The sequence below is a fragment of the Neomonachus schauinslandi genome, chromosome 4, assembly GCF_002201575.2.
Source record: "Neomonachus schauinslandi chromosome 4, ASM220157v2, whole genome shotgun sequence".
NCBI lineage: Eukaryota > Metazoa > Chordata > Mammalia > Carnivora > Phocidae > Neomonachus > Neomonachus schauinslandi.
This window is the reverse complement of record NC_058406.1, coordinates 14,953,770-14,970,583: the sequence shown is the minus strand read 5'-3', so window position 1 is coordinate 14,970,583 and position 16,814 is coordinate 14,953,770. Positions and strand designations below refer to the sequence as shown.

Here is a 16,814-nt window from a genome sequence, read left to right as displayed (position 1 = left end):
TATTGAGTGATAATTGTGTCCCGGACACCATCCTAGGTGCTATACATGCATTGCACTGTTTAATCCTTAGGACAACTTTCATTTACAATTAAGGAAATGGACTCAGAGAATTTGGATAATTTGAATACAGGTCTGTCTATCTTCACAACTCATGTGAAGTACTACATTTTACTGTGTGGGAAGCTGCCTTTTTTTGTTGTTGTTGAAAGATCAGGACTCTTGATCATTTCATGAAAGCTATGGATCTACTTTGCAGAACAGTGAACATATAAACATGCATGTTTTTATTGCAGTTTTAAGAGAGTCCAAGGATCCTTTGAATGTAGCAAAAGGACCCTCCCTTACAAGATTCCTTGCTCTAGTCTAGATTATGTTTCCTTTGCAAGGGTGCTCTGTTGCACTCTGGTCCTGATTCTTAGTATAGGGAAGTAGCCCAGTTGTTACTTTATACATTGTATGTTATTTATTTATTTATTTTAAGATTTTATTTATTTATTTGACAGAGAGAGAGACTGCGAGAGAGGGAACATAAGCAGGGGGAGTGGGAAAGGGAGAAGCAGGCTTCCTGCAGAGCAGGGAGCCCGATGCGGGGCTCGATCCCAGGACCCTGAGACCATGACCTGAGCCGAAGGCAGACGCTTAATGACTGAGCCACCCAGGCGCCCCTGTACATTGTATGTTAAATAGACCTGCCTTATTAAGATTTTACCTATCCTCCATCTTGAAGTGTACCTTCTTTTAGCTTTTATATATGTGGAGCTTATTTATATCCTGGTTTTTAAAAAATCTAGGTCTGTTTTTCTGCCTGTCCGTGGTATCTGCTGAGTAATGACTTTTATGAAATTAGTATTTATTATTAATACTTAATGTGGATTTGCTCATTAAACGTCAAATCACATACCTAATTAAAATATTATTTAATATGTATTTACCTCATTTTTCTCCTTCAAAAGAGGATTAACCTTAAAGATATAAAAGTTGTTCTGTTGTTAAGGGTCAGTTACAAATTGCTTTTGAATTTCTCAGATAAGAAAATTGTAGAAACAATACTCAAGACCTTTAATGTCAGAGAACTTTGAAAATGTTTCATTAAACTCTCGGATATTCCCTTTGGGTCCATTTATAAGGTATTATATATACCGTTGTTAAAAACAAAACAACTGATAGGGACCAATTTAAAATAAAATGAGTCCTAGGAAATTGGACTGTCAGAAGTAATTGTGTGGTTAATGGAGTTGTAATTATTTCAAGGAAAAAGAAAAAAAAACATGGATTTATTATTGCTGTGAAGTTGGTGGTGTGAATAACAAGGTCATTTTTTACTGCAAGCTTTGATAGATAATGGAAATGTTTAACTTCCATCTCATACAGTATCCCTTTTTATCTTTTAAAAGCACATTCTGGCTGTCAGGAATCCTGTAGGCAAGAGATTGTGAAGGATTAGCATCTTTGTCCATTGTCTTATTCTGTGCTTGTTTAATTGCCATATAGCGTGCAGTGTTCAGTAGAAGGGTGTTTAAGTTCTTTAACTGTTATACGTCCCAAAGAACCTTTGATTGTGTTGGAAATTTTAAGATTTGTAAAATCAGTATATTTTTAGACTTTATTTGTTCAGTAAGCATTTGTTTAGTAACTTTTCAGAAAATTCAGAAAAATTAGCATGTGTGAAATATTTATTTCAAATCTTTTTAAAGATTTATTTATTTGAGAGAAAGTGCGCGTGGTGCCCGTGCACGAGTGAGGGGAGGTGTAGAGGGAGAGCATCTCAAGCAGACTTTCCACCAAGGGCAGAGCCTGATGTGGGGCTGGATCCCATAACCCATGAGATCATGACTTGAACTGAAACCAAGAGTGGGATGCTCAACCAACTTAGCCACCAGGCGCCCCTTTATTTCACACTTTTAAAGGCCAATTCAGAGAGTTTTCTCTTGATGAAGACATCAAAAAGAAAAGGAAAGAGGTATAACAGTTAAATGTATGACTAAAAGATTATTAGACTAATTGATAGTCAACTGGGTTGGCTGGGAAGCTTTCTGGAAGAGGTCTTGATGCCAAAGTCTTTCTGAATGTTGGCTAAACATTTTATCACAAATACTAAGTATTCTTCAGAAGAAGATAATAAATTACATCACAGAAAAAGGGTTTGGGGGCAGCTAACTTTCTTCATGCTTATGTTTGGGCTAGGTTCTGGGGGAGAACAAGTAATAAGAGAGAGGGTTCACTTATTTTCTGTACTGTGATGATCTTTGACTCATCTTCTCTATGGGATCATGTATCACATGTCACACGTGCCTTGGGCCTGTTTCAGAGCAACTTCATAGTGATTTTGATAATGTAATTGAATTTATGCTTATATATATAGTTGAATACCGAGTTCTAAATGCTAATACCTTGGAATTAAAAACAAATTGATTTATCTTGGTAAGGTATATAAATGGTTCATTAGCAACTGAAAGATCAGCAAAAAGAAAGCAAACCAGAATTTAAAAGAAATTAGGTTGTAAAATGAAAAATGACTAGTGCCATTGCAGTTGTTAAATATAGACAGTAATCTCTCAACTGACAAGCAACCTTGTCCAGGGTGGAAAGCTAAGAGTTACTAGTTTTTATGTGTGAAGTTAATTTTACTAAATGGTTGGATTATCTATTCATAGAATAGATTCTCCTTACCATTCTCTGTAATTTTTTCCCAAGACAGCTATCCCTAATTTGATTAAGGTTTTACTACTGACTTGGGAAAAGACCTTGGAATCTTTTTTTTTCTTTTTCCTTTTAATTTCAGTATAGTTAACATACAGTGTTGTATTAGCTTCAGGTATACAATATAGTGATTCAACAATTCCCTACTCTGCCGCCCTCTTCCCTCCCCAAAGCAGAACCTTGGAATCTTAAGACAGTTCTCCAGGCTACTGTTAGCAATGAAAGAAATAAAAAATCCATTTGCTATCTTAGCCTACTCCCTTTGTGTATTTTAAGGCAGCTCTGGCCACCTGAGTTGTTCTGGTATCTAGGAGTTGATATGCTAAATCAATTTTACTGTCAAAAGAGCCAAATTATAAATAGTGAGATTTGGTGTAATCAGTAATACAGTATTTATACTTAATTGTCTGAGTGGCCACTTGTCTGCAGGCACTGTCATAAGTGCTTGTTACATCCTGTCCCTTTCCATAAGTACTACAAACACGCAAACAGATAATGAGAATCACCGTGATGATTGATTGCTCTGAGTGGTGACATGGGCAGAGAGGATAAAGTGAACCTTGTTTTCCTCGGCTACATCATTGGCTTAAGTAGGATTTCATAGGTCAATCTGGAAACCTTATTAACCAACCAAGTTCCAAATAGCAGATTTTGTTCACTATAAAATTAATGTGTGCCTGCTTGAAAAAAGTGAAACTCAGAAAGTATAAGAGGGGAAAAAAATGACCTATGTTCTTGCCACAAAAAGGGGGTCATGCCACTCATTTTGACATGTTTCTTGTAGTGGTTTGTTGTACACTTAAAAAAAATACTTTGAAATTAGTGTACCATAATTTCATATCCCTCTTTCTTGCCCTAAAATTATAAACAACTTCTCATTAACAAAAGTGTCTTTCCAAATATATATTTTAAGGGTATAATTACCCATTCCCCAAGGGATAATATATTTTTCACTGTTATAAATACCATGTTTAAATAATATTTTAAACAGCTGACTCCTGGCTTTAATTTTCTTCTGACCAAATAATGCCAATTTAGAAAAACACCAGAAAATAAAAGTGTAAGAGAATGAAAGTCCACCATTATCTTATTTCCCAGAGAAATACCTATATAGGGTGAGAATTTTTCTAAATGTTTTATGTTTTTATACACATATATAAAATAGACATAAAAATTGAAAATATAGACATAACTTTAAAAACGTTGTTTATACTTAATATGTATTGCTTGTAAATTACATTTTTTGTCTTTGCATGTCATGCATATCTTATGTCATTATAGAATTATACACATAGAATTATACATCATAACTCCAATGATATTTTTAGTACCTTAGCTTCTTAATGGCTTGTATCATTAAGTAGAAAACTACATCATGAGATTTTTGGTTGTATTGAGAAGAAAGCAATTTTAGGGGTGAAGTTGTTTATAAATAACAGTCTTCCTTTTGTACTTTGATTTATATAACTAATCCTCTATTGATGAGCATCTATTGATGAGTGATGAGAGAACACAGCAAGAGAGGGAACACAAGCAGGGAGAGTGGGAGAGGGAGAGGGAGAAGCAGGCTTCCCACAGAGCGGGGAGCCCGATGCGGGGCTCGATCCCAGGACCCCGGGATTATGACCCGAGCCGAAGGCAGACGCCCAACCATCTGAGCCACCCAGGCGCCCTGATTTTTGTATTTTTTTTTTTTAAAGATTTTATTTATTTATTTGAGAGAGAGAATGAGATAGAGAGACCATGAGAGTGGGGAGGGTCAGGGGGAGAAGCAGACTCCCTGCTGAGCAGGGAGCCCGATGTGGGACTCGATCCCAGGACTCCAGGATCATGACCTGAGCCGAAGGCAGTCGCTTAACCAACTGAGCCACCCAGGCGCCCTGATTTTTGTATTTTTTTAATAAATAATACTGTAATGAACATCCTTATCCTTGTCTATTGACCTTTATTATCTTGGTGATTTCTTTATAATAATTCTTTTTTTTTAAAGATTTTATTTATTTATTTATTTGAGAGCGAGAGAGTACAGGCAGGGGGATTGGCAGAGGGAGAGGGAAAAGCAGACTCCTTGCTGAGCAGGAAGCCTGATGTGGGGCTGAATCGCAGGACCCTGAGACATGACCTGAGCCGAAGGCAGACGCTTAACCAACTGAGCCACCCAGGCGCCCCTTTATGATCATTCTTAACAGCTGGTTAACACTTATCCATCTATTTAACGAAAACAGAGAATGCATATGGTTTTTAAAAAGCAAATAATAGGGGTGCCTGGCTGGCAGAGCATGCAACTCTTAATCTTGGGGTTGTGAGTTCAAGCCCCGCGTTGGGTGCAGAGATTACTTAAAAATAAAATCTTTAAAAAAGATAAAAATGCAAATAATATAGAAAGGTTTATAATGCAAAGAAACAGTCCACTGCTTACTCTTCACTCTCCAGTCTTGCCCTTCAGGGGCAGTCCTGCTTTTAGCAATTTTTGCTTTTAGTTTTTCTGGCATTACCGCTGTATTTCTAAATAAAACAATTTTCTATTAGTGTTTGATTTGTCATTACGCATTGACTCTGCTTTGATTACTGGTATTTCATTTCTCTTACACTCCTCTCTTCTTTCCTCTGTTTGCTCTCAATATAGTTAGGTCACTCTTTTGGTCCCCATTTATTTATTTATTTATTTGGAGAGAAAGCATGAGCAGGGGGAGGAGGGGCAGGAAGGGGCAGAGGGAGAAGGAGAGTGTGGAGCCCAATGCAGGGCTTGGTTTCATGACCCTGAGATCATGACCTGAACCAGTGTCAGTCACTTACCCCACTGAGCCACTCAGGCACCCCAAAAGTCATGTTCTAAAATGAAACAGTTTTGTTTTTAAGTCTCGTTTCCTCCTTATCTGTTGCTTTTTGAACTCTCACTCTTTTTTTGTATGATTTTTTCTTGTTTCACCTCTAAGAGAATTTCTTTTTTTTTCTTTTTTTTTTTTTAGATTTTATTTATTTATCAGAGAGACAGAGGCAGGCAGAGGGAGAAGCAGGTCCCTTGCTGAGCAAGGAGCCCGATTTGGGACTCGATCCCAGGACTCTGGGACCATGACCTGAGCCGAAGGCAGACGCTTAACTGACTGAGCCACCCAGGCGTCCCTCTAAGAGAATTTCTATTGTTTTGTTTTTAAGTCTCGTTTCCTTCTTATCTGTTGCTTTTTGAACTCTTACTCTTTTTTGTCTGATTTTTTCTTGTTTCACCTCTTAAGAGAATTTCTGTTGTTAACTCCTGTATTGAGGTAGAATGATAATCTCCATGGTATCTTTCCCGTGAGATTTGCAGGAGCTCTCCTGTGGCCTCTGAATAAAGTAGACTAAACTTTAGGGAAACCATTTCTGTTTCTAATCCCAATGTAGTTTTTAGGTATGGTGTCAATCTGTTGGTATTTTCTCTTTTGTACTGTTTGAACCTGAATTAAGAGTACTGAGAATCTGGTTGTCAAATGTATGGGTGTCCCTTTTGGAACCAATGATCATTTCCTTAAAGAATCTTCATCGGAGGATATAGGAATTTATTTCATTATACAATCAGTGAATTAGTCCATTTTCCACTAACCAGTGATTCATTGTTATATTTCCATTTCATTTGTTTTTGACAAGGATTTCATGATTTGCTCTTAGTTCTGCTGCACTTTTTGCTGATTTGTTTCTGTGACCATATCAGTGAAAAATATATAGTGAATTAAAGAGCTTTGTTACCTCGTGCTATCCCTCTAGCTTATACAATTCCTTTGTATGCTAACGTTGCTAAGAGAAACTGATCTAAAACTCATTTATTTCTTCTTAATTGAATATTTTTATATTCTAAAAATAGTCATTGATTGTGCACATACAAACCCATATACTTATGCTTACAGATGCACTATATACCAGGTTAAATTGTGTATTTAAAAAATAATTTGTGGGGTGCCTGGGTGGCTCCGTTGGTTAAGAGTCCGACTCTTGGTTTCAGTTCAGGTCATGATCACAGGGTCCTGGATCGAGCCCCATGTCTGGCTTCCTGCTCAGCGGAGAGTCTGCTTCTCCCTCTCCCTCTCCCTCTGCCCCTCCTCCCTTCTCGTTTGTGCTCCCTCTCTCTCTAATAAATAAATTAAAAAAAAAATTTTAGGATTATGTAGTTTTTCACAACCTGGCTATAAAATCAGGCTGCAGTTGTACCAGTCCCATTTCTCTCTCTTTAACTCTCCCTCTCTCCTCTGCAGACCCTTTTCAAAGAGAACCCTTTTCCTGTTCGCAGAACATGTTTTGCCTTCTTACCTCCTGTACCCATTAACTTTGTTTTTGATACCCTGTCTCTAATTCTTGGTCAGAACTGAAGCTTTTTACTTCTCAAGGTGCAACTCAGATGTCACCAAACCTTTCCAAAGTTTCAGACCTGGTTCCTTCTGGTTTTCAGCAATACTTTAAATATATATCAAATAGTAATTATCACATGATTTGTTTCTTTATTTACCTGTGACTTCCTTTCTGTTGGAGCTCCTTTCAGACATGGACGATTTTATCTCTGTAGCTTAATACAGTGCCTGACAGGGCATTGAAGCTTACTCTTGACTATGAGACAGAGGATGTAAAATTAGGGGTTGTATCAAATTGATTTGTATTATGATCTCTGCATGGTATCTCTTTTGTCCTTTATACTGTTTTAATATCAGCAGACCCAATACTTTTTAAAAATTTGTTTTCTAGCGGCCCCTGGGTGGCTCAGTCGTTGAGCGTCTGCCTTCGGCTTGGGTCATCATCCCAGGGTCCTGGGATCGAGCCCCGCATCGGGCTCCCTGCTCCGTGAGAGAGCCTGCTTCTCCCTCTCCCACTCCCCCTGCTTGTGTTCCCTCTCTCGCTGTGTCTCTCTCTGTCAAATAAATAAATCTTTAAAAAACAAATCTGTTTTCTATTTTACCTCAATTATAAACAAACAATACTGAACCAACCTAAAAAAAAAAAATCTATTGTTGTGTCTTCTCTTTCCCTGTGGTCCTAGGTCCTTATTGATCCTAGGACTGCAGAAATTGGCTTAGTCACCTTTGTAATTCTGAACTTTTTTTTTTTTTTAAGACTATTTATTTTGAGTGAAAGTGAGAAAGAACATGAGCAGGGGGAGGGGCAGAGGGAGAGGGAGAAGCAGACTCCTTGCTGAGCAGGGAAGCCCGAGTCAAGGCTTGATTCCAGGACCCCGTGATCATGACCTGAACCGAAGGCAGACACTTAACTGACTGAGTCACTCAGGTGCCCCCTGAGACTCTGAATTTTTTTAAATTTTAGTTTATGACATTACTGATTTACTTTATGATAATCTTGGCTTTTTTTCTTTTAAAATCATAAGCAGAAAAATAAACCACATTGATTCCATAGAGAGAGTGACCACTTCTTGAGTAGGCACTAATTAACACTGGCCAGACTGGTCCAAAAATAACTTTTTGCTTTGATTTTTGCCCCCCTGGCTTATTAATTTCAAAACTTTTCATCTTTTCATTTGCCAGTTTTCATACTTAGCTTAGAGACTATCTGGAAGCGGGAGAGGAGGGAGAGAGAGAAGTGGGGAGGGGCAGAGGGAGAGGGAGAGAGAGAGAGAATCTTAAGCAGGCTCCATGCCCAGCACAGAGCCCTACAGGGGGCTCAGTCTCATGACCCTGAGATCATGACCTGAGCTGAGATCAAGAGTCGGATGCTTTACTGACTGAGCCACCCAGGCACCCCTCTGTTCTTTCTTGTTGGTAGGTGGGCATTGGTAGTGATAATGTCAGAGAGATTGGGAAAAATGTCATGATATTAAGGAAGGGTTTCTAGTATCCAGTATGGTATTCCTTTTTAGTTGAGTACGCCAGCTTTTATGTATTTCCCAATATCTGTAATAAATATCTGTAAATAGTGGGAAACAAATGTTCTGAAGGAAACACTAGTATGATATGAACAATGAAGAGGGAAAACTACTTACCCATCCAGCTGCTAGAGGATCATAGTATTGAAAGTAACCAAGTAAGGAAAGCTTTGGAATCTTTCCAGTCTGCCCCAAATTGAACCTGGTCATTTCCATGTGGGAGCTCTTGGGATGTTTTTAGATGACATCACTAAAGAAACTTTATCATAGTATTAAAAAAAAGTCAGTGATGGCTTCTCAGACATAAAGCATATGCTCTTTTTTACCTTTATATTAATCGTTTGTTGTTGAAAATATTAATATTACTTGATAGGAATTCTGGAGTTTTCTTTTGTAATCCTTTTAGTAAAGATGTAATTACTATGTATTTTTAAGCACTATGTTTTATTGCATATATCATGTCTTAGGCATATTATATATGTGCAGTAAATAAAAACAATACTTTATATATGTGTGTGTATAACATTTAACAATATATCTGTATTCAGTCAGTGCTTATCTAGAATCCAGTCACAACTCTATATGGGAGTGCTTCTTTAAAATAGAAAGTTTATATTTCATGATGATCATGAGGGTACCCCTAGAGCCAGATTCATACACTGGCTGACTGGGTACTTAATCTGTATATATGCTCTATTTGGATTGTGTAGTGTTTTGGAAGTTGGGAAATTTTCATGTAAAAGTCCTTATTTTGGGTTTCTCTTGAAAACTTGGAAGATACAACATTACTATCTGGAATTCCTGAATGGCAGCACTTTGGCTACAGCTGAAGTGTCTGAGTATCTATTGTCCTTTGAAGGGTGGGCCTTTCTCCTCAGTTCTCTGTAGTTGCCACTCCCTATTGTTTATACCTGGCCGTCTTTCCTCCCCATATGTTTCCTGCATGGTATTTCCACTGATCTGGAGTTTATGAAAGAATGATCAGGGCGCCTGGGTGGCTCAGTTGGTTAGGTGACTGCCTTCGGCTCAGGTCATGATCCCAGAGTCCTGGGAGTCCCTCACTGCGCTCCTGCTCATCAGGGAGTCTGCTTCTCCCTCTGACCCTACCCCTCTCATGCTCTCTCTCTCAAATAAATACAATCTTTTTTTTTTTTTTTTAAAGATTGTATTTATTTGACAGAGAGAGACACAGCGAGAGAGGGAACACAAGCAGGGAGAGTGGGAGAGGGAGAAGCAGGCTTCCCGTGGAGCAGGGAGCCTGATGCGGGGCTCGATCCCAGGACCCTGGGATCATGACCTGAGCCAAAGGCAGACGCCTAATGACTGAGCCACCCAGGCGCCCCAGTAAATAAAATCTTTAAAAAAAAAAGAATGATCATGTTCAGGAAATGTAAATGTTTTCTATATTTTAATTATTATTTGAAAATTGTAGTTTATGTTTGATAGCTCTTAATTGGCCAGAATGTTTTATCAAATCAGGTGATTTAGCGCTAAATAAAGTTTATAAACCTGACTAATGTTAGTTTGCATTATCTTTATGGTTTACCTTTATATTTTCTTTTTTTTTTTTTTTTAAAGATTTTTAAAATTTATTTATTTGAGAGAGAGAGAATGAGAGAGAGCGAGTCCATGAGAGGGGGGAGGGTCAGAGGGAGAAGCAGACTCCCTGCCGAGCAGGGAGCCCGATGCGGGACTCGATCCAGGGACTCCAGGATCACGACCTGAGCCGAAGGCAGTCGCTTAACCAACTGAGCCACCCAGGCGCCCTTACCTTTATATTTTCAAAAGATCCTTTAATTTATATTGGTCAGCAATCACCAAATACCGATTTTTTTATAGGAAATTCTTTTGAAGTGGAAATCTTTTTTTTTTCCTTTTTTTTTCTTAAAGATTTTATTTATTTATTCATGAGAGACAGAGAGAGAGAGAGAGGCAGAGGGAGAAGCAGGCTCCCAAGGAGCAGGGAGCCCGAGGCGGGACTCGATCCCAGGACCCTGGGATCATGACCTGAGCCGAAGGCAGACGCTTAACGATCTGAGCCACCCAGGTGCCCAAAGTAGAAATCTTGAATGAAAATTCACTAGTGAGCTGAAGTTTTCTCTAAGTTACAGTTTTAGAGGTTCTCTCTCATGCCAGTATTTATTTTTTTTCATATCCTTTCTTCTCTCTAACGACACTGTAACTTATACCAATGTGACTAATATTTTACTCCAGCTATTGGGTAGTTTGCTTGTTTTTGTCTTTAATCTTCTTTAGGGAGTAGAAGGAATTAAAACATACATGTGTAAAAGTGCAGAAAACTAAAAGACTTTAACAAATCAATGTAAGGCAGAAATTGTGAATCACCTCCCATGTAGAAAAAATAAAATAGTGTCTGGTCTTCCCTGTTTACAACTCCCCCTATTCTCAAAATAATGTATCTGCCTTTAAAAAAAAAGCTCCCTGCTTTTATCGACAGTTTTGCCATCCATGTATGTATTTCTAAACTAATTTAGTCAAGTGCTTTCTTCTTTGGAACTTTTCTTCTTGGGAACTTTGGGAATCATACTGTGTATGTTTTTTATGGTTTATGAGAGTTGTTTAAGTTATGGTATGTTGCTCTAGTTTCTCATTGAATTTCTGTATAGAAAAATATTGCATTATTGATCCATCCTCCTGTTAATGAACAGGTGTGTTATTTCTATAGGTTTTGCTTTCTTTTTTTTTTTAAAGATTTTATTTTTATTTATTTGAGACAGAGAGAATGAGAGACAGAGAGCATGAGAAGGAGAAGGGTCAGAGGGAGAAGCAGACTCCCTGCCGAGCAGGGAGCCCGATGCGGGACTCGATCCCGGGACTCCAGGATCATGACCTGAGCCGAAGGCAGTTGCTTAACCAACAGCCACCCAGGCGCCCGTTTCTTTTTTTTTTTTTTTTTTAAAGATTTTATTTATTTGTGTGAGAGAGAATGAGAGACAGAGAGCATGAGAGGGAGGAGGGTCAGAGAGAAGCAGACTCCCTGCTGAGCAGGGAGCCCGATGTGGGACTCGATCCTGGGATTCCAGGATCATGACCTGAGCCGAAGGCAGTCGCTTAACCAACTGAGCCACCCAGGCACCCTCTAGTTTTTGCTTTCTAAGAGCAGTACAACTATGAACATTTTTGTACATGTACCTTGGTGCACATTTTCCTGTTTCTCACAGATGTATAGCTAGGAGTGGAGCAGCTGGATCATAGGGTATGCCTATTTTCATGGCTAGTAGTAGCTAATACCACATTCTTTCCCAAAATGGTTGTACAAATTTACATTCGCACCAGCTAATGAGTGAGAATCTGCCCATTATTGCCAAGGCAAAAATATAATACCTTTAAAAAATACAAAAGTTTATTGGGCATATTATCTTTTAAACTTAAATACAGTGCACTAGTGTACTTCAAGAAATTGTTGATTAATTTTGCTTCAGATTAATATTATGTGAAAGACAATAATGTTTTTAGCTTTGGAATTGGTTAAGTAGTTGTCACAATCAGCTATTTTATACCTCTCTTCCTTGCTTCCATAATTGAGATGGTAATATGTTTGAAATAATGGGGAGACATGTTTTTTTCTTTATATGAAAACTTCTTGCCTCTACCTTTGAGGTTCATGGATTTTAACAGTATGATCTGAAATGGAATAATTTAGCCAGAGAGAAGAAACTAGTCAGAGATTAAAAGTTTCAATAATAATCATTTGGGCGCCTGGGTGGCTCAGTTGGTTGAGCGACTGCCTTCGGCTCAGGTCATGATCCCGGGGTCCCGGGATCAAGTCCCACATCGGGCTCCCTGCTCGGCAGGGAGTCTGCTTCTCCCTCTGACCCTACCCCCTCTTGCGCTCTCTCTCTCACTCTCTCTCTCTCTCAAATAAATAAAAAATCTTTAAAAAAAAAATGAAAGTTTCAATAATCATTTATTTAGGAATGTTTTGAAAGAAGTATTCAAAGTTTTGTGGAACTTCGATTTTTGTCCCCAACAACTTCATTAGTCCTGTGCCATTTCCTTGGGTTAGGCTTGTGTTAACTACTTACATTTTGTATAATTTCCAATTGAAGCTGGTATACCTTTTTCCCTGGCAAAGATATTAAGCTCTATAATACACTAAAAGCAAACGTGTAGTGTATTATGCAGTGTGACACTTGCAATAGGCATCTTTTTTTTATTAAATAGAGCACAGTTGTAGATCAAAAATTTATTGCATGTAGCAGCTTATTTCTAGGGAAAAATATTTCTTTTAAAGATTTTTATTTATTTTACACAGAGAGAGAGAGAGAGAGAGCGCACAAACAGATGGAGTAGCAGGGTGGAGAGGGAGAAGCAGGCCCCTTGCTGAGCAGGGAGCCTGATGCAGGGCTGGATCCCAGGACCCTGGGATCATGACCTGAGCCGAAAGCAGATGCTTAATTGACTGAGCCACCTAGGCGCCCCTAGGAAAAGTTTAGAATGATAAGATTTTTGTGGTTCTCTTATTACTTTTTTTTGTTTTTTGAAGGTTTCTCTTAGAAGCAAATCACTGAAGGAGGCAGCATTGGTTTCATTTTTTTTCTGGGGAGGGGGAGTGGGGGTAATTTGACATCTTCCAAAATTCAGTCATGTGTCCTTTTTACTTCCTTGTTGTGTATAATGCCTGCCTATGTGAACATTTTTATTTCCTTAAGAGGTTCCTCTGAGGGGGCCCTTCGGTAGGCCACGGGCCTTGGAGGATTTCAGGCTGTGGCCTTAGATAGTTCCTGTGCTCTCTGGCCACATGGGCCACCTGATCACCTGGCCCTGCTCTTTCTGTCTTCCCCTCCCCACGGACCTCAGCTCCCATCCCTGGCAGAGGGATGCCAGCATTGCACACCAGCCACTACCCCTCTCCTGTTATTTGATACAGATTTATTTTCTTTGGCTTGTTTTCATTAGTAGAAACCCCTGATTTTGGGAGGGAGTGCCCTACTAAAATACACAATACCGAAGGATTTCTGCAGTTTGGCATAGCCATTTGGCAGAGTTTGCACGCCTCAGGGATATTTGCCTGTGCAGCTTGTTTTTCATTAGTGCTTGCTTTAAGGAAATTTTAAGGAAATTTTTAATATGGTCATAGCACAATTCTTTGGCTTTGGGAAAATGCCATATCTCTTTCTCAAACATTTGTATTTTATTGGCTGATACAATACTCTTAAAAAGTACATGCAAGCAGTTTTCAGGGAAAAATGAATCAGATGAATACTAACCTTTATGTGAAATGATTCATGTGGGTTTTTTTTTCCATTTTGTCAGTATATAGAAGAATCTCTTTACAATTCTAAAGAATATATTTTTTCTTTTTTATTCTGATTATTTTACATATTCATTTCTATTGATAACAGTCCACATCTCTATATATTTTTATGTCTTTAGTCCACTTGTTACTTTATTTTCCCATTTTTTGCTATTTCTACCTTTTTTGCTATCATATGTAGTGCTGCTGGATAGATTTTTGAAGTTCGTAATTTTTGAGGTGAGATTATATCTTTAGGATATGTACCCCAAACTGGAATCACTTTTTGGGTATGGTTTTAACGCAGTTGTGACACACTGCTCTGTAGTTTTGGAGACAAGGTATAGTTACAGTACCTACCTATATCCTGTTTCTTAGACACCTGCCAGTAGGGTCACTTTTTAAAAAATTTTTGTGTGTGTTTTTTTTTAATTTTACTTTTGTTATTAATGACATGCATGAAGTAATATGTTTTACTATTTATTCCTTTTTTTTTTTTTTAAAGATTTTATTTATTTATTTGTTAGCAAGAGAGCACAAGCACAGGGAAGGGCGCGGAGGTAGAGGGAGAAGCAGGCTCCCCACTGAGCAAGGAGCCCGATGTGGGACTCGATCCCAGGACTCTGGGACCGTGACCCAAGCTGAAGGCAGATGCTCAACTGACTGAGCCACCCAGGCGTCCCAATATTTGTTCTTAATAGCAATTTATTTTTTATGTTTTTCTATATTATTAATGATTTATTATCCTCAGTAATAATCTTTCTTTTATCAGGATGAATTAGAGATTTGACCTAACATGGATTTGACCTAACATGGATTTTATATAGCTAACTTCTTTGCTCTCACTTTATTTCATTGTGTGAATTTCTTTTTTTAATGTTAAAAAAAAATATCCATTTTGTTGTTTTACGTTAGCCATATATTAAAATAATTTATTATAAAACATGTGAAATAAGATACATTTATAAAACCTTGTCAAGGAGGGGCGCCTGGGTGGCTCTGTTGTTAAGCATCTGCCTTCAGCTCAGGTCATCTTGGATCGAGCCCTACATCGGGCTCCCTGCTCTGCGGGAGGCCTGCTTCTCCCTCTCCACTCCCCCTGCTTGTGTTCCCTCTCTCACTGTGTCTCTCTCTGTCAAATAAATAAATAAAATCTTTAAAAAACAAAACAAAACAAAATCTTGTCAAGGAGAAATTTGCCTGCAAGAACTCATGTCTAAGTTGGCAATTCCATTGGCAATTGTCTATTTTTTATAGTAGCAAATAAAAGGACATAGGAAATAAAAACAAACAAACACAAAAAACGAAAAAAAAAACCCAACCAAACAAAAATAACTCATTTCTAGTTATTGGTTTTCTAAAGTAGATGTTTAAATCGTAATCCAGTTCTTTTGAAAAATTTTCCTGAGATTTATAACTGCTATAGTATTTCACAGTAAACCTTGTGGACATATAAATGTAATTTTCACTCAATATTGGAAGAAAAGTTTTTCAAGAAAATCATAGAACTATTTAAAAAAAGAAAAATACAATTACTTTAAGTCTTAAGCTTTGGTTAGCGTCATTCATATCTCTTCTAGTCTGTAAGCTTTTTGCCTCTAGTTAGTTCTCTGTGAATCCATTTAATTTGGCAACCTGTAGCTGAGCCTGTAGGTATTTAAAGCTGTTTTATTTTATTTATTTATTCATTCATTCATTCATTCATTCATTCATTCATGAGAGACACAGAGAGAGAGGCAGAGGGAGAAGTAGGCTCCCAAGGAGCAGAGAGCCCGATGCAGGACTTGATCCCAGGACCCTGGGATCATGACCTGAGCCGAAGGCAGACGCTTAACCATCTGAGCCACCCAGGCGCCCTTAAAGCTGTTTTAGATAAACATTAGGGATTCTAAATTAGGTTAATGGGGAGTAGACTTTCTTCAGAGCTTCTAACTGAATTCCAGGAAAAGTTAGTATCATTTGGAAACCACTTTCCTTTCTACCTGGGGAGAGTTTTCAATTGTGAGAGAAATCAGGGGATCTGAGAACGTAGATGGAGAAAATATCTAATTGAATGTTATCATTTCTTTGAATTATGAATGTAGGCAACAACTGTCCCTAGTTCTTATTTTCTTTCTGTTAAGATCTTTGTGTATCTCCTTACAGATCTTTTTAATATGACACTTACACCTGTATGTGTATATGTGTGTGCATTTTATATATACTCATATATGTTAGACATAGAATGGAGGCAAAGATATATGTATAGAAATATACACACATGTGACTATACATGTATATTTAGGTGTACTGTTTTATAAAATGAGATTATGCTCTATAAGTTGCCCCATTTTGTTCAGGTTTATTGAGGTATAATTTACATAATGTAAAATTCACCTTTTTAGCGTGCAGTTCTGTGAGTTTTGACAAACACCTAGAGACATGTAGTCCCCAGTACAGTCAAGATATAGAACAGTTACTTCACTCTGAAAACAACCTCGTGCCCCTTCTGTAGTTACTCTGTTTCTCTTGCAATCATTTATTTCTTTTTTGTTTCTTGTACAAAATGTCATATAAGTGACATTGTACAACATGTAGTTTTATGTTTACCTTCTTGCCTTTAGCATAATTTTCCTTTAAGGGTTTTGGTTTTATTTTTTTTTTTTATAAAGAATTTATTTATTTGAGAGAGAGAGAGAGTATGCACAGGGGGAGGAGAGGTGGAGGGACAAACAGACTCCAAACTGAGCATGGAGCCTGATGCAGTGTCCGATCCCAGGACTCTGAGATCATGACCTGAGCCAAAGTCAGATGCTTAACTGACTGAGCTACCCAGGTGCCCCTAATGTTTTTGGTTTTAGATTATGCTTCAAGAATCTTTTATCCTAACTGATGATAATAGTCATGTTTGTTGTTGTTTTTTCTAATCATTCTGTTGCTCCATTTTGAAATTTTAAGTCTTTAGTCGGTCTGGCACTTACTTCAGTGTAAATTGTGAGGTAGAGAATTCAATTTTAAAAATTAACCAGTTCAGCAGTA

The 16,814-nt window shown here is 37.9% G+C and overlaps 1 protein-coding gene across 1 annotated transcript in view; it reads left to right on the top strand.

Annotated features, from left to right (window-relative positions):
• EIF4G3 (eukaryotic translation initiation factor 4 gamma 3) overlaps positions 1-16,814 on the top strand; it is a 339,888-nt gene that overhangs the window by 110,745 nt on the left and 212,329 nt on the right. The gene's annotated exons all lie outside the window — the stretch shown is intronic.